Source organism: Phyllostomus hastatus, unplaced genomic scaffold, assembly GCF_019186645.2.
Source record: "Phyllostomus hastatus isolate PE091 unplaced genomic scaffold, TTU_PhHast_1.1 phas_contig_80, whole genome shotgun sequence".
NCBI lineage: Eukaryota > Metazoa > Chordata > Mammalia > Chiroptera > Phyllostomidae > Phyllostomus > Phyllostomus hastatus.
In genome coordinates this window covers 7,533,490-7,557,562 of record NW_025333960.1, presented here as the reverse complement: position 1 = coordinate 7,557,562, position 24,073 = coordinate 7,533,490, and the positions used below count along the sequence as shown (strand labels likewise).

Sequence of the window (24,073 nt, the reverse complement as noted above, 5' to 3'; positions counted from 1 at the left end):
AACCACACTCCTGAGGAGGCTACTAGTGCTTTGGCCATCTTTATCTCAGATTAACACAGGGATTTATTATCTAGTAAAATAAATGTTAGAGTGAGTGTTAATTGATGAAATCAGTAGTGTTCAAGCACAGGAAGAGCCCTTGTGCAAACACATAATCTGACCATATGAGCTCTTTCCCCCTGAATCCCCATGGGTTGTCACATTTTCAGTTGGAAGAACTGATTCTGCAGTAGTGCTGCATTTAGCTACTGATTCCATAGGATTTGTGTTATGCCAGTACTAACATCAAGTATAACTGAATTTTACCTATAGAATATTGTGGTGTTTCATGGAAGGTATGTTCAAAGTTCCCTTTAGGATTAGGAACTGGGACTTTGTGAAGAACATAGGACCAGATATATTACTGCTTTTGTGCCTGTTGATAGTAAATATTTATATCTCTGAAAGAATGTAGTCTGAGATATTGAAAGACATGATTTTGTATCAAGGTTATAGAGAGAAAATATACAGCTCTAAATTTTCTGAAAAGATTAAGGACTATTGCTATTTATTAAAAATACCTTAGTTGTACATAACCAACTGTCTTGGGTCTATTCACAACACTGACATGTTGCTTTAAAAATACCAGTTGTCTCAAATTTAAATATCTAAGCATAAGGGATGTCCACTGTTGGCAATATGGTCAGCTAGATACTCTGAACAATTTTCACAACTGAAAAGTAAAAGAACAAAAATGTTGAGTTCAACATTTGGGAAGATATTTAAATGTATCACTGGCCTGAAAAGAAAGTAAGGAATACTCAGAAGCCAAAAAACTAAGTGAAAAGTAGTAGGCTTGCATTCCAAAAAGCATTGTACTGTTTGTAATACTGGACCATCATACAGAGCACTGTAAATGCTCATGCATCCTAAAAAATCTATCCCAAACTCACCACACTTAAGCTTCTCAAAAGTAAAGACAAATAAAAAAACTATGACTAGTCAGAGTAAAATGATTTACTTATTGGGAAAGATTAACACATATTAGAATAGATATCTCACCTGAAACCTGGGAGGCCAACCAGAGGAAGAAGAACAGAATTTTCAAGTATTGAAAGGAATGAACTGTTACCCATGAATTCTACGTCTGGTAGAAATTTATTCCAGGAACAAACGAGAAATAAAAAACAATCCCAGATGAAAGAATAGTAGAAGAATATATTTCTAGCAAATCTATCTTTTAAGAATGACTAAAGGTCATTCTTTGAACAAAAGCAAAATGATAACAAAGAAAGGCTTGGAACTTCAGAAAGAAAAGAACCTGGAATGTTTTTTTAAGACTAAATATAATAGATTATCCTTCTAATGAATTTTGTAAATCATATTTGATAACTAAAGCAAAAATAGTAACATAATTTGATACAGCATTCAATATATGTAAAGGAAATAATTATATTTTTAAAAGGGGAAGGAAAGTAAAGGGACCTAAATGGAAGCAATCTTTCTACCCTTCAGTTTAACTGTTAAAACATCAATAGCAGTAGCCTATGATAAGTCATATATATATATATATGTTATATATATATGTTATATATATGTTATATATATGTTATATATATGACTTATCATATATATGATATATATGATATATATCTAGTAATATCTAGAGCGATCACTAAGAAAATACACTGAAAGATTCAAAACACTATAAATAAATCAAGATGCACAAGTTACTCACAGGAAAAAAGGAAGGATGAAAGGAAGAGGGAAGGAAAGAAGAAGAAAAGAATGAAGAAAGGGAAAACAAATAATTAGATGGCTAACAAGCCCTAGCATATTGATAGTTACCTTAATTATAAATGGTCTAAATACACCAATTAAAAGACATTGGAACAGTGAATAAATAAAAAAGAAAAGAAAAAGTATGAACCAGCAATATGCTGACTATTGCATGTCACTTAAAATACAATATAGGGGGCCCTGGCTGGTGTGGCTCAGTGAATTGAGTAATGGCCTGAAAACTAAAGGGTCCCTGGTTTGTTTCCCAATCAGGGAACATGCCCTGGGTTGCCAACCAGGGCCCCAATAGGGGGCATGTGAGAAGTAACCACACATTGATGTTTCTCTCCATCTCTTTCTCCCTCTCTTCCCCTCCCTCTAAAAATAAATAAATAAAAATCTTTACAAAAATACAATATGGGATAATGAAAATGAAAGAATAGACAAAGATATACCATGTAAACACCAGTCCAAAATGAAGGTAAAATTGACTACTTCAAATACACAAATGCTAAAGTTTACCAGCATACTCTCACAAGAAATATGAAAGAAAGTCCTCCAGGTGGAAGGAAATGATAGTAGGGGAAAATGTGGATGAATTAGTATAAAAAAAGTAAAGAGTGTAGGTATGGTTACTACATGGGTAAATATAGAAGGAACTTTATGTATTATATAAATTTCTTTAAAAGATGACTGACTGGGTAAAAAAAATAAATAATGTATTGTGGGATTTACAACATACTGAATAAAATATAAGAATAGCATAAATGCTAAGAGAGGATAAATTCTAGTATACCATACCAAGGTTCATAGGAGGTGAAGTAATACAATATGCCATGAAGGTAGACAGTAACAAGTTAGAAGTAAATATTACAAACCCAAAGAAATCAATATGTACATACAAAATAGAGCATGGAGAATATAGTAAACAATGCTGCATTGTATATTTCCAAGTTGCTAAAGAGTAGATCTGAAAAGTTCTCTCCTCAAAGAAATAATCGAAACTGAGGTGATAGACATTAAACTTACCGAATAGTAATATTTTCACAATATATACATATATCAAATCATTATGTTGCATAACTAAAACAAACACAATGTTATAAGTTAATTATGGCTCAATAAAACTGGAAAAAACATTAAAAGAAAGAAACATGGAGTTTTAGCTACTAAGTAAAAAAAATGGAATACAATTTAATTAAAAAACCTACTTAGTCCAAAAGAAAAAAAGGGGGACAGATTGTATAAATAGAAAAAAATTGTGAAAGACAGATATAAGCTTAAATATACCAGCTATCACAGTAAATGTATATGGTCTCAAGATTGTGGAGGGGCATGCTTGAGACTACTAATATACACATAATGTTTTTGTTATGTTGTTAATCTTTATATTATACTCATAATTCCAATATGTAATAAAATTAAAATATACATAGAAGTACTTGTAGAATCTCAGACTAAGAATTACTGTAACAAATCTTTTGCATATACATTTAAACTATTTTTCTATTTTGACAATAGCTCTTCATTTATTATAGATTCTTTATGAGATGTAATTTTGTTAAATTGGAAGACTTTTCTAGAAGAGATGTGTTCTTAAAAAATCTTACAATGCATGGTTTTTGATTATGTAATCTTTGAATACCAAGAAATGTCAAGTAATATTAATAAAATCTGACCTGGTTCTCAAATAATTTCATTGATGATGCTTTAAGATTGATACATTTTTTAGTTTATTGATTAAAATGGCTGTGGGAGTGTGTTCACTGGTGAGAGTGAAGAGTCATAGAAGTCAGTGTGGTACAGAGCAGAAATACACAGTATATGGACAGGATTGTGTGAAGATTTATGCTTCCAAAGGGGAAAATATCTGGAAGCAGCCCTAAAAGACCAGTCAATTTTTTTCCAAACTGTCATTATCATTTCCTAATAGCAATTCACAAAGATATAACCCTTTCTGCTGATTTTAACTTATAGAGAATTTTATTTTAGATTTTATTTGATAATGTGGCTGTGTGTGTATGTGTGTCACATTTGTGTGTTACACAAATACAAACTATTCAAATAAATTTAATAGTGTGTTTTGTATAGAAGCGTGTAGAGGCTCACATTCACTCCCATGAGGATATATGTGAGGGTGTTACAATTTGTTTATAAAAGCAGCTTCTTGTAACTGTGTTGATTTTATACGAGAACCTACTATTTAACACAGAAAATACATGGAATATGTCCATTTCAATGCAAGACCAAAAGTCCCTAAAAGAAGGTTGAATAATAGAACTATGAGAATTAGCACAAGATAATCATTTATTGGTTAGTAGAAAGGGTACTTATATCTATTTTGAGATGAAATTTCCCAGGAAGCAATAACATAAATTTTGAATTTTGAATTGGCTCATGACTGAGAAATAGGAATCTTTTTTCCCTCATTTCCTACCACTTTGTAGCAGCCTAAATCAATACTAATTCAGGATATGAGTGAAAAGTCTGTGCACATTTGCCCTTCACATAAACAATACAACAAGCCCAACAAGAACAAGAGAAATCAAATAACATCAGCAGTATCTTGAATATTCTCAAATAATGTTTAAAGAAAGGAGGTTGGATAAGAACTTTATGGGGCTAAAGAGTTCCTACTTCTCAAACACTCTTAGAGATTATCCAAGAACTGTTTTCTCCAGCTCAGGGGTGAAACAAGAAGTCCAAGAACCCTGATTCCTACCCTCCTTCTTCACAGAATACGGGGGCTTCAAAGAGAACACGAGCCATTCCAGCTCAGGTCCCACGCAGCAGCCTGCACACAGCTTTTCTATTCTGGGTGGATGAAAGAGTCCAGAAACGTGCTGAACATGGCCATGACACCAGCCAAAACTGGCAAGAAAATGACTGCATTTATACTGCTAACAAGGCCAGTTTATAGAGTGCCTCAGAGTAGTGGAGAGGGGGCTTTTCTTCTCAAAGAAGACATTGCCATACACACTTCAAAATGGGAAATGAAAATCATTCAGGTGACTGAGGGACTGATGTGGGAAAGTTCCTCTTCTGTTCCTCAAACATTTTCCAAAATGAATAGCATTGATAACAGAACCAAGAAACATAAGGAGGCCACCCGCTCCTGATCCAAATTCTTTCCCAGAGTCTCTTTGAAAGACAACATGGCATTTTCAAAAACACCAAAAAAAAAAGGTATTGAGTAAATAGGATTGAAGCAAGAGTATGGTTTTTATTAAATCTAAGATAAATGTTTTTTTATTGAAGAACCAGAGATTAAACTCAATTTATATTGTTAAGGGTTCTAAATATGTTGGCTTCACATCACATAGTATAGTGAGGGTTAATATTGAAAATAAATGGTGGGAAGAAGAGGAAGGGACTAGTCAAAAAACATGTAAGAAAGAACCATGGACATGGGCAACAGTGTGGGGATTGACTGTGGGAGCAGGGGCGGGGGTGGGATGGGCAGAGGAGGGCAAAGGGGGAAAAATGGGGATGACTGTAAAAGAATAACAATAAAATATTATTAAAAATAAAATCAACCCAAGTCAAAGAAAAAAAAGAAATGATGAACTACAGTTTAACTCCAGCCAGGGGGTTAGCACAGATAAACCGACTTTTTTGTTGTTGTAAATTACTGTGTTCTATACAATGAAACAAGAGATTGTATTAGTCATTTTTGCACTTAAAAAAAGCTTGCATGCTGTATGCCAGACACATTGCTTAAAGCTGAAGGTAAGAAAAAAGTAAGCTCTGTGAATGAATGAATGCTTCAACAACAGAATGGCAAACAAGGAGTGAGCAAAATGTACACTGTGAAAACTAACTCATGATATTTTGTCATTGAAGCTTTGATCCCTGATCACCAATTGAATACCCCTTTTGTCTTCAGCTATTATTTTATTCATCTAGAGAGCAGGAAATGTAATTTACTTTAAATGCAGCTTTATCTATTACCACTACCCTGATAACACCATATCGGTGTTTCCAACATGTCTTTTCTGAACCATAGATCCATATACACAATGACCTATTGGACATTCTATTTACAGCCCCACAGACACATTGATATTAGGATTTCAAACACTACACTGACACACATTGAATGACACACATTTTCCATTCTCCCCTTTCTCCTTCTCTTCCTTATGTCAAATCTGAGCTTCCTTGTGTGGTCCTTAGACTGCTTAAATGGTAACTATATCCAATAAGTTACCCTCTTTTTCTCTTTCTTCCACATTTAATTAGGCAACAAATCATAGTTCTTGAAGCAGTTCTTCTAAAATTCCTCTGCAATCTCCTTAGTTCGGGTTCTCATCACTTTTAACCCAACAGTCCCTAATTGGTCTTTGTACTGCTGTCACCTCAATCTGTCATCACAGACACACAGAAATTTACACTGTGGACAGAATGAACTTTGTAAAATAGCATTTGCTCATGGTTCCCACCACCAATGGACTAAAGAAATTTTAAGCACCTATAAATGATGCTCATGACCTTCCAAATACCTGCAGTACTTTCTAGGCCCCTTAACTAGAGGACTTCTCCAGTCATTCTTTTGGGGACAATTTTACCACATAATTATATCTATGACAGCTTCATCATGTGTTACTGCAGGGATCTATTTATACACCTGCTTCTTATCTTAGACAGGAAACTCCTTAGGGCAGGAGACTAGAGTTTACTTATCTGTGATTCCCCAAGCCTGGCACACTTCTTGGGACACAGTATGTCCATATGGTCAATAAATATTTGTTAACTATAAGTGAACAAAGAAAATATAAGCTATAAAACTGTTTCAAAACCATTATTTAATTTAGTCTTCACAGTAGCTCTTGATATAAGTAACCATGATCTTGAATGCCAGTAGTCACCACCAATATCTACTTCTCCGATCCCTCCACTCTTCATTCAAGCCCCAAAACAAGTGATGAGGAAACATTCCAATTTAACTATGGTCACCGACTTTTTAAAACATTTTTTCTCATTAAGGTATAATTTATATGAATTAAATTTACTAGTTTTTGTGTATAACTTTTCAAGTTTAGAAAAATGTATATAGTCATGTAACCACCACTTCTGTCAAGATACACCACTTCTGTCAAGAGTAGTTCCATCATCTCCCAAATAGCCCGTCAGCTACTGCCCTAACCTCCAGCTAATGGTAAGCATTGATCTATTTTTTGTCCTAAGAGTTTGACCTTTTCCAGAATATCATATATGCAATCATATAGCAGGTAGTATTCTGAGACTGGTCTCTTTCACTTAGCATAATTCTTGTGAGGTTCAGCAATGTTACTGTGTATGTCAGCTGTTTGTTACTTTTTATTGCTGACTAATACTGCATACAGCAACCACAGTTTATTTATCCATTTACCAGCTGAAAGACTTTTTTTTTCCACTTTGGGGCAATTAGAAATAAAAGTTCTATAAATATTTGCTTAGAGATTTTTCTGAGAACATAAATTTTCTTCTCACTTGAGTAAATATCTAATAGCAGGATTACTTAGTTCAGTAGGAAGCAGTTCAATGGTTAACTGTAATAAATATACTGACAAGGTTCTTTTCAAGTGGCTATATGATTTTGCATTCCCATCAGCAATGTATTCGAATTCCACCTGCTCCACTTCTCCGTATCTACATTAGAACTTGGAATTATGTTTTCTTCTTCTCCTCCTCTTTTTCCTCCTCCTCTTACTCCTTCTTCTTTGACATTCTAAGAGGCATTTAATGGTAATCTCATGTTTTTAATTTTCATTTCCCTAATGACTAGTGATATTAAGTATATTTTCATGCATTTATTTGCTACCTGTATATCTTTTTGGTAATGTGTCTGCTCAATGTTTTTGCTCATTTTTTAAATTGAGATATGTGTTTTCATAGTGTTGAGTTTTGAGAATTCATATATTCTGAGTATAAATTATTTATCAGGTATGTAATTTGCAAATACTGTCTTCCAATTTGTGGCTTGCCTTTTTATTGTCAGGGAATTTTGTAGAAAAGTTCATAATTGTAATGAAGTCCAATTTATCAATTTTTTTCTTATTAATCATACTTTTGGTGCCATAGTTAAGAAATCTTTCCTTTTGTCTAAACCATGATGAAAAAGGTTCTATATTTTTATAAGTTATATGATTTTAACTTTTACATTTAGGTCTATGGTGCATTTTGAATTGACTTTGGTATACAGTATGGGGTAAAGGTTAAAATCCTTTTTCCTCCTCCCCACCTCTCATTCTCCCTTCCTCTTCCTCCTCCTTCTTCTTCCTCTCCTTCTCCTCCTCCTCTTTCTTCTTAAAAACAAGATACCCAATTGTTTCATCACCATTTGTTGAAAGAGATCTTTGTCAACAAAATTGCTTTTTTATCTTGTTGAGGATCAATTGACCATGTATGCTTGAGTCTATTTCTGGATTCTCTTATTCTGGTCTATTAATGTATATATCTGACTTTTTATCAGTAGAAAACTGGTTTAATTTCAGTAGTTTTATAGTTTTCAGAACACCTCCTATTCATCCTGTTGGCAAGGGAGGGTGTTTTGTCTTAAATACTGTGGGTGATAGGACACACAACACACAATACTATACAGGTCAGACTGGTAGCACTTTCTTAGTCATGTATAACCACAGTCCTGGGAAGTATACCATACACCATGCAGGGTGTCATGGGATTGCACTTGAGAACAAAGTGAATAAGCAGGTCTGTGGGAGGTAGTCTTTAGAATATAAAAAGATAGGATAGACCCTGGTTATCACAGGAAAATGTGACTATTTTATATGAATGATTCCATGGGATACCAGGAAATAAACAAATGAAGCCTGTTACGTTGAATATGGGTCCAGAGCAGCTGATACTAGCCAGCATAGGAGATCTTCTGGCTTGTGGACACATATTTGCTCAGAGAAGGGTAACTCACCATGTGGCATCTGGGGACTTGTAAGGTTCAAAGAAATCAAGGCAGCACATAAAATTTTAGGCCTTATACTATGTAAGTGTTGAAATCACATAGTGTAAACATTTACACTTTCATTTTTCTTTTTCAAAATTATTTGGGCTATTCTAGGTAATTCTCCTCATAGATATATTAGAATCAGATTGTTGATTTCTACAAAAATACTCTGTTAATCTACTAGCTGGACATGTTTTGAATGTATAGATAAATTTGGAGAGAAATGGTATCTTAACAATAGTGATGTTTTCCAATCTACAAACAGAATGTGTCAATCCTTTTGTTTAGATTTTACTTGATTTATTTCAACAGTATATGAGCCTTGCATCTATTTTGTTAGATTTACATCAAAATAGTTTTTGGTTTTTGGTGCTATTGTTAATAGTACATTTTTAAAAATCTATTTTCAATTGTTTTTGGATAGTGAGTATATATAAACAGAATTTCATTTTTTAAAATTTTGATTGTTGTTCAAGTATAGTTTTCTGCCCATTATCCCAGTCCCTGCCCACCCACCACAGCCTTCCCCACCTCCCTCACTTCTCCACCACCTCTTGTTATTGTCCATGGATCCTTTATACTAGTCCTGCAAACCCTTCCCCCCTTCCTCTAAAATTCCCTCCCCTCTCTCCTCTGGTCACTGTCAGCCTGTTCTCAGTTTCACTGTCTTTGGTTATATTTTGCTTGCTTGTTTGTTTTGTTGACTAGGTTCCTGTTAAAGGTGAGATCATATGGTATTTGTCTTTCACCACCTGGCTTATTTCACTTAGCATAATGCTTTCCCTTAGCATGCTGTCACAAAGGGTAGGAGCTCCTTCTTTCTTTCTGCTGCATAGAATTCAGTTGTATAAATGTACCATAGTTTTTTGATCCATTCGTTTACTGATGGGCATCTAGGTTGCTTCCAGTAGTTAGCTATTGTAAATTGTGCTGCTATGAACATTGGGGTGCAAAAGTTGTTTTGTATTGGTGTTTTAGGGTTCTTAGGATATAGTCCCAGCAGTGAAATTGCTGAGTCAAAAGGCAGATCCATTTTTAGTTTTCTGAGGAAGTTCCATACTGTTTTCCATAGTGGTTGTACCAGTCTGAAGTCCCACCAACAGTGCACTAGGGTCCCGTTTTCTCCACAACCTCTCCAACACTTGTTTGTTGCTTTGCTTATTATGATGGCCATTCTGACTGGTGTGAAGTGGTATCTCATTGTGGTTTTAATTTGCATCTCTCTGATAGCTAGCGATATTGAGCATCGTTTCATGTGTCTCTGGATCCTCTGTATGTTCTCCTTGGAGAAGTGTCTGTTCAAGTCCTTTGCCCATTTTTTAATTGGGTTGCTTGTCTTCTTAGAGTGGAGTCATGTGAGTTCTTTATATATTTTGGAGATCAAACACTTGTTTGAGATATCATTGGCAAATATGTTTTCCCATACATTGGTCCTCTTTTAATTTTAATACTATTTTCTTTAGCTGTGCAGAAGCTTTTTATTTTGATGAGGTCCCATTTGTTTATTCTTTCCTTTATGTCCCTTGCTCTAGGAGACATGTCAGCAAAAAAGTTTCTGCATGAAATATCTGAGATTTTCCTACCTATGTTCTCTTCTAGGACTTTAATGGTGTCACGGTTTATATTTAAGTCTTATCCACCTTGAATTTATTTTTGTATAAGGTGTAAGTTGGTGCTCGAGTTTAATTTTTTTGCACGTAGCTGTCCAGTTCTCCAAACACCATTTGTTGAAGAGGCTATTTTTATTCCATTTTATGTTGCTGCCTCCTTTGTCAAATATTAATTGACCATAGAGACTTGGGTTTATTTCTGGGCTCTCTGTTCTGTTCCATTGGTCTATGTGCCTTTTTTTATGCCAGTACCAGGCTGTTTTGATTACAGTGGCCTTGTGGTATAGTTTAGTGTCAGGTATTGTGATCCCTCCTACTTTACTCTTCTTTCTCAAAATTGCAGCAGCTATTCAGGGTCGTTTATGGTTCCATATAAATTTTTGAAGTGTTTGTTCTATGTCTGTGAAATAAGCCCTTGGTACTTTAATAGGTACTGCATTGAATGTGTAAATTGCTTTTGGTAGTATGGACATTTTGATGATATTCATTCTTCCAATCCATGAACACGGTATATGTTTCCATTTGTTTGTGTCTTCCTTGATTTCTCTCCTCAGTGTTATGTAGTTTTCTGAATATAGGTCTTTTGCCTCTTTGGTTAGGTTTATTCCTAGGTATTTTAGTTTTCTTTTTGCTATTTCAAATGGGATTTTTTTCTTGATTTCTGCTTCTGCTGTTTCATTGTTGGTGTACAGAAATGCCTTTGACTTCTGGATATTGACTTTGTATCCAACTGTTTTACCAAATTCATTTGTTAGGTCAAGCAGTTTTTTGGTGGAGTCTATAGGATTTTCTATGTACACTATCATGTCATCTGCAAACAGTGACAGTTTTGTTTCCTCCTTTCCGATTTGGACTCCTTTTGTTTCTTTTTCTTGTCTGATCACTGTGGCTAAAACTTCCACTACTGTATTGAATAGAAGTGGTGAAAGTGGACATCCTTATCTTGTTCCTGATCTTAGTGGAAAAGATTTTAATTTTTGCCTATTGAGTATGATGTTGGCTGTAGGTCTCTCATATATGGCCTTTATTATGTTGAGGAATGCTCCCTCTATTCCCACTTTGCTGAGTGTTTTTATCATAAATGGGTGCTGTACCTTATCAAATGCTTTTTCTGCATCTGTTGATATGACCACGTGGTGTTTGTCTTTGCTTTTGTTTATGTGATGTATTACATTTACTGATTTGTGAATATTGTACCATCCTTGCATCCCTGGAATGAATCCCACTTGGTCATGGTGTATGATCTTCTTAATGTACTGTTGGATGCGGTTTGCCAGTATCTTGTTGAGGATTTTAGCGTCAATGTTCATCAGCGATATTGGCCTGAAGTTTTCTTTCTTTGTTGTGTCTTTATCTGATTTTGGAATTAGGATGATGTTGGCCTCATAAAAAGAGTTTGGGAGTCTCCTATCTTTTTGGATTTTTTGGAATAGTCTGTGAAGGATAGGGGTTAGCTCTTCCTTAAATGCTTTGTAGAATTCTCCTGTGAAACCATCTGGTCCAGGGATTTTGTGTGTTGGGAGTTTTTTGATTACTGCTTCAATTTCTTTTGCTGTTATTGGTTTGTTCAGGCTTTCTGCTTCTTTTTTATTCAGTTTTGGAGGATTATATTTTTCTAGAAATTTCTCCATTTCACCTAGGTTTTCAAATTTCTTGGCATACAGTTCTTCCTAGTAATTTCTTACATTCCTTTGTATTTCTGTGGTATCAGTTGTAATCTCTCCTCTTTCATTTCTGATTGTGTTTATTTGGGTTTTCTCTCTTTTTTTCTTGATGAGTCTGCTTAAAGGCTTGTCAATTTTGTTTATCTTTTCAAAGAACCAGCTCTTGGATTCATTGATCTTTAGAATTATGCTTTTAGTCTCTATGTCATTTAATTCTGCTCTGGTCTTGGTTATTTCCTTCCTTCTGCTTGCTCTGGACTGTCTTTGTTGTTGTTCCTTGAGTTCTTGTAGACATAGGGTTAGGTTGTTTGTTTGGAATGTTTCTAACTTTTTTAGGTGGGCCTGTATCGCTATGAACTTCCCTCTCAGGACTGCCTGGCTGTGTCTGATCAGTTTTGGGTTGTTGCGAGTTGGTTTTCATTTGCTTCCAGAAACCTTTTGATTTCTTCCCTAATATCATTCCTGACCCATTCATTGTTTAATAGCATGCTATTTATTCTCATGAATTTGAGTGTTTTGGGTTTTTTTCCTTGGGGTTGGTTTCCAGCTTCAGTCCCTTGTGGTCTGAGAAAATGCTTGGTATGATTTCAATTTTTTTTAAAATTGTTGAGGCTTGTTTTGTGTCCTATCATGTGGTCAATCTTTGAAAATGTTCCATGTACATTTGAAAAAAATGTGTATATAGCTTCTTTGGGAGGGAGGGTTCTGTATATATCAGTAAAGCCCATTTCATCTAGGTATTGTTCAATGCCACAATATCTTTGTTGATATTGTGTTTGGAAGATCTGTCCATTTTTGATAGTGGGGTGTTAAAATCCCCCACAATCATTGTGCTGCTGTCAATATCTTTCTTGAAGTCCTCTAAGATTTTCTTTATGTATTTGGGTGCTCCTATGTTGGGTACATATATATTTACAATATTTATGTCTTCTTGGTGGGTTCTTCCCTTGAGTATTATGAAGTGACCTTCTGGGGCTCTCTTCATGTGCCTTTTTTGGGAGTTTATTTTGTCAGATATGAGTATTGCTACCCTGGCTTTTTTTTCCTGTCCATTTGCTTGGAAAATTTGTTTCCAGCCCTTCACTTTCAGCCTGTGCAGGTCTTTTATCCTGAGGTGGGTCTCTTGTAGGCAGCATATGTGTGGATCATGTTTTCTTATCCAATCAGCTATTCTATGTCTTTTGATTGGAGCATTTAATCCATTTACGTTTAAGGTTATTTTTGATAGGTACTTATTCATTGCCTTTTATATATGTGTGTTCCTCTCTCACTCTCTCTTTTCCTTTCTTTCCTTAAAGCACTCCCTTTAGAATCTCTTGCAGAGCTGGTTTAGTGGAGGTGTATTCTTTTAGACTTCTTTTGTCTGGGAAGCTTCTTATTTGGCCTTCTATCTTGATTGAGAGCCTTGCTGGGTAAAGTAGTCATGGTTGCAGGCCTCTGGTTCTCATTACTTGGATTATTTGTTGCCATTCTCTTCTGGCTTGGAGTGTTTCCATTGAGAAGTCAGCTGTTAACCTTATTGGGGCTCCCTTGTATGTTACTTCCTGTTTCTCCCTCATTGCCTTTAAGATTCTCTCTTTGTCTTGAAATTTTGCCATTTTAATTATGATATGTCTTGAGGTGGGTCTCTTTGGGTTCCTCTTGATTGGGACTCTCTGTGTTTCCTGGATTTGTGTGACTTTTTCTCTCATCAAATTAGGGAAGGTTTCCATCATTACTTTTTCAAATAGGTTTTCTATCCCTTGCTCTTCTTCTCCTTCTGGTATCCCTATTATACAGATATTATTATGTTTCATATTGTCTTGCATTTCCCTTAATCCCTCTTCATTCTTTATGAGACTCTTTTCCTTTTCTTGCTCCTTCTGGGTGTTTTTTCCTACTTTATTCTCCAGCTCACTGATCTGATCTTCTGTTTCATCAATCTTGCTTTTGATTCCTTCTACTGTGTTCTTCAGTTCAGAAACTGTATTTATTTCCTCTTGGCCCTTGTTGATAGTTTCTATTTCCTCTTTAATGTTGATATCATTTGCAGTGAGTTCATTGTAGTTTCTCTCTAGTTTCTCATAATTCTCTGTGAGCTCATCAACTTTCCTGATAACCATTGCTTTGAACTCCCTATCTGATAGTTGAGTTGCCTCCACTTCATTTAGCATTGTTTCTGAGGCTTCCTCCTTTCCTTTCATTTGGGGATTGTTTCTTTGTCTTCCCATTGTTTGTGAGACTCTTCTTGTTAGCTTCAGCTTCTTAAATTGATCTGTTCTGACTCCCTGGGTTTATGGTGAACTTCTATGATAAAATACCTGTGAGATTCAGTTGTTTTGCCTCCTTCATCTCCCAAGCTCACTGGTGTTGGGCTGTTGTTGTTGGCTCTGTGTTTGTCTTTGGGTTTTGATTGTTGTTGGGTCTTTCTTTGGTTGATCCTTCCCACCAGCTGATTAACTGAGGATCACTCTGTCCACTACCTCTTGTATTTTAATGTGCTGGTGTGAACTGGTTGCGTTGAAGCTGGTTCTTCCATGTTGAGGATTCTCTCTTGCTCCTGTTCAGTTGTTCCTATGTTGTTGGGTTTCCTCTTCCAGCAGGTATCCTGGTGTTCACAGCTTCTACTTACTCACCTGGTTTTTCAATATCCTCTACAATTTTTGGTCTTCTATCTTCATATATGCTGGGGTACTGTTGGTTGTTTGCTCTGTTTCTCTGTAAATTGGCTAGGTTTTCCTCCCATGTGTAGGGAAAAGTGGGATCCGCTCCCTCCTACCTAGCCACCATCTTCTTTCTTCCTAGAATTGATTTTTGTATGCTGACCTATATCTTGCAACCTGAATTATGGAATTTTCTACACAGATGACATCTCTAACTCTATACATATTAATAGGGTCTGAGAAACATTTATGCATGTACATCACTCCAGTAATTTTGCTTAATCAGAAAACAAAACAAACTATAGATGACCAGTTTTAGTTTGATTTCCAATATGCAATAAAGAGAATTGGATATTGAAAGATGGTGATGAGGTAGGTGGGAGCAGAGCTCAGTCCTCCTTGTGCCCAGCTGGAACACCTAGCTATTCTTTTTTTTTAGATTTCATTTATTTATTTATAGAGGGGGGAAGGGAGGGAGAAAGAGAAAGAGAGAGAGAATCAATGTGTGGTTGCCTCTCACACAGCCCCCACTGGGTACCTGGCCTGCAACCCAGGCATGTACCCTGACTGGGAATTGAACCTGTGATGCTTTGATTCACAGCCCACACTCAATCCACTGAGCTATGCCAGCCAGGGCCTCTAGCTAATCTTTTGAGGAGTGGAGTGAACAGCCAGTGGAATCCCAGTTTATATGAAGTTTGGAGGCCAAAAATTGAAGAGGACATTAAAAAACAGATAGTGAAAAGACTGCACTGGGACAGTAAGGTCCCTGAGATCTGCACAGGGACCTCGGCTGCTGTGGTCCCCAGCCTGGTGCCTGCCACAGGATACAGGGAAAGTTAGATCACCAGCTCCCTCCCTTACCAGAGCAGGGAGGGCAGCCCCACACCAAGAGGGACCTGGATGCTAGAAGTTGCTGGGGGGAAATAGGGACAAAGTGGGAAACACATAGAGGCTGTACACATCTTCTGGGATGATGGGAGGTCAGCACCAGAGAAATTGGGGTGCCAGGTGACACCTGGAGAAGGGAGAAGTTGGGTTGTGCCAGACCCTGACTTGGATAGTCTCTGGACTGGCTAGAAAGTTGGGCTGTGTGAAAATCATCCACTTGTTAAGAATGGTGGGAAGCTGCTTTGTAAAGAACTCTTGAGCAGTGGTTGGCCCACCCTGAGTTTGACATGAGCTGTGTATCCAGAGGCTGAGTGGATGAGTGGAACCACATGCTGGAAGTTGATATGGGCTGTGCACCCAGAGACGGAGTGGCCAATCTGAGCCTGGCAGCTCACAGAGGACCTGGGCTAGAGACTGGGCAACTGCGAATATTGTGGCCCAGACACGGTCCCCATCCTCTCAAAACCATAGGAAGGGAAAAAAGGTTTCTCCACAATGAGATACCACTTTACACCATTTAGAATGGCCATCATAAACACAGCAACAAACAATAAGTGTTGGAGAGGTTGTAGAAAAAAGGAAACCCTAGTGCACTGTTGATGGGATTGCAGACTGATGCAACCACTATGGAAAACAGTATAGAATTTCCTCAGAAAACTAAAAATGGAACTGCCTTTTGACCTGGCAATTCCACTGCTAGTATTATATCCTAAGAACCCTGAAACACAAATCCAAAAGATCCTATGCACTCCAGTGGTCATAGCAGCACAATTTACAATAGTCAAGTGCTGGAAGCAACCTAAGTGCCCATCAGTAAATTAATGGATCAAAAAACTATAGTACATTACACAATGAAATTCTACACAGTGGAAAGAAAGAAGATGCTCCTACCCATTGCAACAGCATGGATGCAACTGGAAAGCATTATGCTAAGTGAAATAAGCCAGGCAGTAAAGACAAATACCACATGATCTTTTTTAACTGGAACCTAATCAACAAAACAAACAAGCAGGCAGAATATAACCCAACGATATTAAAATTAAGAATAAACTAACAGTAACCAAAGGGGAGAGTGGAGGAGATAATGTGAGTAAAATGATGAAGGATATACAGGAACAAGTATAAAGGATACATGGACAAAAACAAGGGGAGATAAAAAGAGGGGATGGAGGTGGGGATGGCTGGTATGGTGGGGAGGGGTCGGTGGAAGGGACAGAAAACTATACTTGAACAATAATAAAATTCAAAAGTACTTTAGAAAAGAGAGAGAATGGGAATTTGGTGTGGTGCTGAACAGTCCATGCACACATGTGATGAATTCAGAGCCTGGGTAACAGTAACCACTGAGGCATGACAATATGCAGAGCTTGGAATCAACTGAAAATCCCATGAAAGAATGGGAATAACCTGGAATCAATTGAGTGTTTCTCACATCTTGGATAGAAGCCCATTTGGAAGTTAGATGCCTAGGACACTGAATCTATTGCTCACACTTCCTGGTCAACATCTCATTCTTCAGGTATCTAGTGCTGGAGGTGAGGCAGAGAACAATTCAAGACTCTTGCCATTTACACTGAGAATGCCCTCTGAAGACTTAGTCACTAAACAAATACCAGTAACAATGCAAAGGAGAAAGAGAAGTGCCCCTTTTTTTTTCATTTTTCCCTCCATTTTTTTAAGAGATAACAGTAATTTGGGGCTGTTTTCCACATTTTTTAAAAAACTATCAAGTATTCACGACCCTAGCTTTTCTCTCAAGCTGAGAGTGACTAAAAAATCTAATAGCCCCCTCCTGTCATATTGTTTCCTGTGAATTGTTAGATCCTCAATATTTCTAGTTTCAGAGACTCATATTTATTTTACATAGACACCTTTTAATATTTGTAAAAGTCCAAAAATTATTAAAATGAAATAAAATTAAAGCTTTTTATCAGCTTTGGAATATTTGAGATCATAAGGCTCTGAGCTTGATCTTACAGAATGCAATTTCTCTGCATCTAATAAATTGCTTATCTCCATTTTGTTTAGTTCTTTTTCTGGAGTTTTGTTCTGTTCTTTCATTTGCACCATATTTCTTTGTTTCTTCATTTTGGCAACCACTCTGGGTTAGTTTCTATGTATGAAGTAGAGCTGCTTTGGCTCTGTGTCTTGGTAGTGAGGCCTAATGTAGTAGGTGTCCTGTAGAGCCCAGTGTAGGTACTTCAGCAGCATAAAAAAGACTCAGGCAGAAATGAAAGATACACTAATTGAAATAAAGAACAATTTACAGGGAATCAAGAACAGAGTGGATGAAGCCAAAAATCAAATCAATAATTTGGAAGATAAAGAAAAAGACATCCAATCAGTACAGCAAGGGGAAAAAAGAATCCAAAAAAATCTATGATAGTGTAAGGAACTTCTGGGCCAACTTCAAACATGCACACATTTGCATGATAGGGGTGCCAGAAGTAGAAGAGGAAGACCAAGAAATTGAAAACCTATTTGAAAAAAATAATAAAAGAAAACTTCCCTAATATGGTGAAGGAAATACACATACAAATCCAGGAAGCACAGAGAGTCCCAAACAAGATGGACACAAAGAGAACCACACCAAGACACAACATAATTAAAATGCCAAAGGTTAAAGATAAACAGAGAATCTCAAAAGCAGCAAGAGAAAGCAGATAATTACCTACAAAGTAGTCCCATAATAACGTCAACTAATTTCTCAAAATAAACTTTATAGGCTAAAAGGGATTGGCAAGAAGTATTCAAAGCAATGAAAAGCGAGGACCTATAACCTACATTACTCTATCCAGCAAAGCTATCATTTAAAATTGAAGGGCAGGTGAAGTAGTTCTCAGACAAGGTAAAGCTAAAGGAGTTCATCATCACCGAACCATTATTATATGAAATGTTAAAGGGATTTATTTAAGAAAAAGATCAAAACTATGAACATTAAAATAGCAATAAATACATAACTATCAACAATTGAATGTAAAAAAAAACAAACTAAGTGAACAAAGAGAACAGAGACAGATCATAGATATGGGGAATATTGGGATGGTGGTCAGTGGGGAGGAGGGTCTGGGGAGATGGGGGATAAGATGAAGGGATAAAGAAGTACAAATTGGTAGTTACAGAATAGGCAGGGGAATGTAGAGAGTAAGCATAGGAAATGGAGTTGCCAAAGAACTTATATGCATGACTCATGGACATGAACAAAGGAGGGGGGATTGCTGGAGAGAGTGGGGGTGCTGGATGGAAGGGGGCAAAGGGGGAAAATTAGGACAACTATAATAGCATAATCAATAAAAAGAAGAAAAAAGAGAAATGCAGTTTCTGCTTTTCATCTTTTTATTGAAATTAGAAAATCTTAAAAATGTCAAACTAATATAGCACATACTTTAAATATTAACATTGCTTTTATTCAACCAAATGCCCTCACAAGTGTCCAACCCATGACCTGTGGGCCACATGCAGTCCAGGATGGCTACTAATTTGGCCCAACACAAAATTAAGTAAATTTACTTAAAGCATTATGAGATTTTTTTGTGATTATGTGTTACAATGTATTTAATGTGTGGCCCAGAGGTGCCAAAAGGTTGGACAATCCTGCTTAGGACTTATTTAAAGTATTTAAAATATAGCTTTAAGAATTTTAACTCTGTGATAGCAAGAAGTGAATCTTCTTATATATCTAACTTCTAAGATATTTTTCAAGAAACATTAATGGCCTGACCCTACAAGAGAAGTCAAAATTCTCTAGTCTAAAAGTTATTGTTTTTTATTCTATTTTCATTTAGTATAAATGAATGATTAGAATTTCTTATTTTCACTTAAACTCTAAAAAGTAATGGAAAATTATGAAGAGTAGCATTTCCAGCCCTAAAATACTCATTTATAGACACAGTATATTTAACACCTTAGGTGACTCCAAGAAGCTATAGAGTAATAACAATTACACTGCTGTGGCCACAAATAAGTAAATCTTATAACTTTATGGTGAATATCTATTTTTACTTGATTGGTTTTTATGAATCAATTGTGTGTTTGTTTTTCCTGAGTTGATATTTAGACTAATAAAAGTACCCTTACCCTAATTTTAAATTAATATTATCATTTTTCCAAAAATATTATTAACTGAGCACTAGACCAGGTATGCTAGTGTAATATTTGTATCAACTGTCTCAGTGACCTTGGTAAAGTCACATAACTATTGTGTCTCTGCTTATTCTTGAACTGCAAAGGTTGGACTGAATAGCCTATAACATTCCATTTCATAGTTGTGCCCGTTATTCTGCAGAACAGATATTTCAAAATGAGTCAGCATGTGTATGACATAATTCCAAGGAGACACCCATTAGAATTCTGCTTCTAGGTGGCCTTTCAAGTTAACAATGGATATAGACAGTTTTATACCCTTACACTGATAGGGATCTAACTCCACATAGGGAATTTGAGTTCAATGGAGAAGGATTTTTTTCGTAAGTTATATAAGGCCACACTTATCCAATCTTAAATGTAAAGTCAGTGTGGCTATATGATGTTATTCCTGGGAGGAAATAAATTTAAACAAATAACAAAGAAATAGGCAAAAGTACTTTCTTTAGAGATCGATTAATCAAAACATCTCACAACCAAACAATAGCATCAAGAATGTAGCCTACCCTGGAGGATGTATATAAATGTGGGTGAGCTGTTGCACAATTTAGGCTACATGAAAAGCCTTTCAGAAACACACCCTAATTCTCCTAACACTCACTTTTTTTTTGTCCAAGAACCTAGACCAAAGACTATAAAACTACATTAGCAAGAGAATAAACTCTATTATGGGCTTATCCTAATCCCCTAAATTGCAACTGAATTAGAATTCTTTCCAGATGCCCTGTTCCATTAAAAAATCTTAAAAGGATTAGAAAAGAATGACATCCCAAGCTGTTTGCAATAGGTAAAATTGCCATCTCCCTATCAACCCAGCATCTCCTCTTTGTTCACCCACAACTTTTCCTTGGGACTCATTGCTCTCCTGCTCCCCATAGCCTCCTACTGACAATTGGCATTTTCTTTCTGTGCATTCTCAATTTTCCCACAGTACTCCTGTGAGTGAAGAACTGTCAAGACTGGGAGTCCAGAAGCTATGCAAAGAATTCACTCTTGCTCCTCTGTTTGGGATTCATGGTTAATTTTCATCCATTTTTGCAGTTATGATAGTTGCTCTGCAATCTTCCCATCAGTTCAGGTGGCTTTTTTTATGATGTTCTAGAACCAGACTCTGCTGCTTCAAACAGCTAGGCTACATTTTCCCTTCCTCCTTCTACCTTTCCTTCCTCCACAGACACACTCTCAGTAGTTACCCTGAGATACAGTATTGCCTCAATTTTGGACTTGTAATCCTATCCCCAATATATGTCAGTCATTGAACCTCTTTAAATGGGTGGACCCTTTTTAGTGATCTCATTCTGTGAGTACTTTAGTAATATAAGGGGTTACTTTGTCCACTAAACTGACAGCTATTTAGTGTAACAACCAGGAAAGTTCTATTGTATCATGAAATGCATATACTTGTATCATCTTAGGAACTCTAAAATATTAGAATTGGTTCTGGTGCTATAAACATGCTCAGAAATATTCCTCCAAATCAAGATTAAATAAAAATGTCCTTAAAAATAAGTTTACTGTGAGATAATTGGACAGCTCTTAAGATAGTAGCATTTACTCTGTGTACTAAAAGCAACATTCTTATATCTCTGCATAGAGTTTAATTGAAGAATTTCATCACATACATATCAAATTTAAAGTCAATATCCTGACCAAATGAATAATATCCACAAAACATCAAAGATGGTTTTTCATGTTAAGTAGTTATGTATATAGCAATGATAAAAAAAATAATTTCTTTTCTACATTTATCTTCTTTTCCCCCAGATAGCAGTACTGACTCATACTAACATAACTCATGGATGAATTACATATGAAAACACCTAGAAATTAAGAGAGCTGAGTCTGAAAATATATGCTATCATATTGCCTTTACCAGAAGGTATTTTTCTATTTTGTGGTTTTATGTTGATGTGTACACAGTTATATCTTACCCTGAAATTAAGATAACTGAGCATTTCAATAGATGCAAATTCAGGCTATTATCATTTGCATTTCAAAATCATTTAAGGTTTATATTTCCTGCTTGCATTTTGTTTTTTCAGGCTTATCCAGCATCTTCTCCAAATGAAACCCACGTTTCACAATAAAAAGAAACAGAAGGGGGAATAGAACACAGGAGAAAAAGAAGAATCAGGAGAAATAGATGTATTACAGAAACAGAGTCTACAAGGTATCAAAGAAACCAACTTTCTGCCAGACCTCAGAGAAGAGTGCCTTGTGCATGAGCATGCTCACTTAGTGTTATCAAACAAAGGGTTGTTTAACCAATGATGATGACAAAACTTAGTAGCTACTTTGGGGAAAAAATTCACTCTTCAAAGTCTCTATGCAAAATAAACTCTAGATGAATTAAAGAGTTGCCTATATATTTAATTATGAAAAACAACAAAAATAGAATAAAATACATATTCACTTTGTAAATTTACAGCATTGAAGCAATAGGGAAAATAGTATTGATGAATTGATGAATAGTATTGATAACAATACAAATGAAAAAACTCAATGTAATACAATTAACAAAACTCAACTTTAGAAATCAACCTTGTGAAATATATTTACAAAGAATAACATAGGCAACTATATGAGCAAGTCTTCCACAAAAATAAATATAATTAGTGTACATAATGAAAAATATTTGCTTACACTAGCAATTATTTTAAGAAAAACACTGGGTTATTTAAATTCTACTAAGTTGCAAAAGTACTTTATTCATATGCTGATGAGATTTTAGTAAATATGATAACATTTTTTAATTATTTTTCCTTTGTTGAGATAAAATTCATGTACCATATTATTAACATTTTGAAATAAACAATTCGGTGGCACTTAGTATAATTATAATGTTATATAACCATCAGCTCTATCTACTTCCAAAACATTTTTACCACCCCAGAAGAACACCCCATACTCATTAAATAGTCACTCCCCATTGTTCCCTCTTTATAGCCTCTGGCAACCACAAATATGCTTTCTGCCTTTATGTATTTGCTTATTCTGGATACTTCATATAAAGGGAATCATATAATATTTGAACATTTTTGTCTGGCTTCCTCGCTTAGATAATGTTTTGAGGTTAACCCATGTTGTAGTTTAAATCAACTTCATTTGTTTTTGTAGCTGAATAATATTCATACATATATATCACATTTATATACATAGATCCCATTTATGTATATGCCACATGTAATATATCACATTTTGCTTGTCCCCTCATCTTTTGATGGATATTTGGGTTGTTTCCACCTATTATGAATAATTTTCTTCTGTGAACATTTGTCAGTATCAGTTTGAACACCTGTTTTCAATTCTTTTGAGCATATACCTAGGAGTAGAATTTCCAGATCATATAATAGATCTGTGTTTAATATTCTGAAGAACCACAAAATGGTGTTCCATAAATGCTGCGCAATTTTACATTCCCTCCAGCAATGTACAAGGATTCCAATTGCTCCATACCTCACCAACATTTGTTATTATCTTTTTAATTATAGCCATTCTAGTGGGTGTGAGGTGGTATCTCATTGCAGTTTTACTTTGTATGACCTTAATAACTATTGATGGTGAGAATTTTTATGTACTCTTCAGCTATTTCATACATCAGGATGAGGCTGTGAGTGAAGACTTTTTTGAGACTTCATGGGGTCCCTAGGCTTTGAAGCTTATGAAGCATTTTGAAAATCTGTCTCTCCATCTGTCCATCCATCCATGCATCCATCATCCATTCCATCATTTATTTCTTGTTAAAGGTGGCATTCCAAGAGGTATAAGCACATTGATGACAAGTATGGTCAGTAAAGGAAGAGGGAAAATAATATTCATTTTTTTTCTTTAACAAATGTTTTTTATTTCCTTGTCCAACCAGGTGTAACTGATTTAGTGCATGGATCTTGTGTGAGAGACAAAAAGCAGGAATGAACTGGACAATAATAATATGTTCTAAAAATTTTACAATATTCCATTCTTTAACCTAGCAAATCTATTCCTACAATTTTATCCTAGATAAATAAACAACAGATTTCAATGTATAAATGCTCACAATAATGTTAAACAACAGAGATCAAGGAAAATTTTGCAACATTTTTGTGTATCAACATGAGAGAAGATTGTATAATAAATAAAATATTTATAAATATTTATGTGGAAACATAACACATAGTAATAGAGTTCTGGTTTTCATCCAGGTGATCCAGGTCTGATGCCAGTCATAGGGACATGGATTTAAGGACACGTACGATCCATGAGGGCAGGGATCCTTGATTTATTCACTAAAGTAGCCCAAATCTAAAACAGTGTCTACTGCATAACAGATTATCAATAAATGTTTGTGAATGAATGCATACATGGATTAATTAATAATTATATAATATAAATCAAAGTATATATGGCATATGAAATGTAATACACAAAAATGAAAATATTCAA

At 35.6% G+C, this 24,073-nt stretch overlaps 1 protein-coding gene across 1 annotated transcript in view; it reads right to left on the bottom strand.

Moving 5' to 3' along the window:
• Positions 1 to 24,073, bottom strand: part of PIEZO2 (piezo type mechanosensitive ion channel component 2) — a 503,470-nt gene that overhangs the window by 304,574 nt on the left and 174,823 nt on the right. The window lies entirely within an intron of this gene.